We start from the raw sequence: 1594 nt of genomic DNA on the forward strand, positions 1-1594 counted from the left end.
TAATATACTAAAAAATTAAAATCTTATTTATTTTACTATTTTAAAAAATAGAAAAGCATGTTTGCAAATTTCTTTTTTTAATTTAACCTTTAAATATTAAAATGTAGTAAATTATATTCAAAATCGTTCATTTATTTTTATTTACGTTCATTTATTCTCTATATAAAATGGATTATATACTTGCCCTATATATATTAGCTCTATTAGCCGTATTATAGCTTGATTAACATTAGTCAGATTAATGTTAATGCTAATTAATAAATTCTAAAAGATTGTAACATACAATAGAATACTCTAGATTTTTCTGTGAATACTTTTTATTATACAAAGCATTACTTAAATAATATATAGACTTCATTTCGTATGTCTTATATGTATATATATGTATAAGCTAATACCTGCTAAAATAGTGCATATAATATTCTATACATTATTCACCATACGAGCTGTCAGTCATGATAATAACAATTGACAATAAATAATACGTAACGAAAAAGAATCGCGATCATGCTTTAGCCTGGGTCTACAATAGGTGTAGTAAGCCCTAAAATATGACATAGTTTCCGGCCAGAAATGTTTCCCGCGCTGCTTAAAACTCTGATCTCTAAGCTTTAAGCGAGCTGGCCAGATCCCAGCTCTTAAAGCTTACGACTTAAAATTTTTGATCGATATAGTTCTAAAAGCTAAAGACACCTATTATAGATCCGGCCCCACCGATGTTCTATATATATCGATATAATGCATTCTTTATGCGTCTCTACGTCGTTTTCGAAAATTATCATCATGAGTACGAACTACAGTACATTCTAGTATTCCTCGTATTCAATGACATTTCCTTTCGAGATCACAACTAACAACTCGTACATATATTCACAGATATAATATATATATACTTCTTTGTGTTCTAGAATACGCCGCAAATTATTTGCGGCGTATTCTAGTATACATGATCTCGAACGTAATGTCTCCTGGGAAACTCTTTTTTTATTTAGGGAATACTGATAAAACGTAAGACTGTAGAAAAATAAGGCGTGTTGTCGGACGACCTTCTAGTCGACGTATTTACTCGCGATTCACCCGCTCACATAGATCTGTGTATTTTCACGCGATTTTTTTGTGATCTAATACATGCGCCAACATATCTCTCTCTCTCTCTCTTTTTTTTTCTCTGACATTTCACATCGAACTTTATCCACGCTTTTTTTTTTCATCGCTGGAACAAATAAATCTTTAGAGCCAATCGAACCCGCTCGATTTCGGCGCGATTGTCGCTGCCTTTTTCGGCATACGTTCTCGCATTCGGTTTCTACATTCTTAATACTACGTTATTTAACATAAGGCTGGCTTACTCAGCTTAGAGGAACATTGTTTTCTCTTTTAGATACATAATATCTAATCGTTACATCTCGATGTCGGTGTCTGCGTACACTTGACACCGAACCTCGCTGTGTGTTTATGTGTATCGCTTGATCCTACGGTCTGATCTACGCTTCGAATTCTAGAGGAAATACTGTTCTTCATACATTTTATACAAAATCAATTCTATATATATATGTATATCTCTCTTATGTATCTGTGTACATATATATATATA

The 1594-nt window shown here is 32.4% G+C and overlaps 1 protein-coding gene across 6 annotated transcripts in view; it reads right to left on the reverse strand.

Annotated features, from left to right (window-relative positions):
• Nucleotides 1-1594, reverse strand: part of LOC115242380 (protein abrupt-like) — an 88458-nt gene that overhangs the window by 2784 nt on the left and 84080 nt on the right. The window lies entirely within an intron of this gene.

The sequence above is a fragment of the Formica exsecta genome, unplaced genomic scaffold, assembly GCF_003651465.1.
Source record: "Formica exsecta isolate Colony F162 unplaced genomic scaffold, ASM365146v1 scaffold591, whole genome shotgun sequence".
NCBI lineage: Eukaryota > Metazoa > Arthropoda > Insecta > Hymenoptera > Formicidae > Formica > Formica exsecta.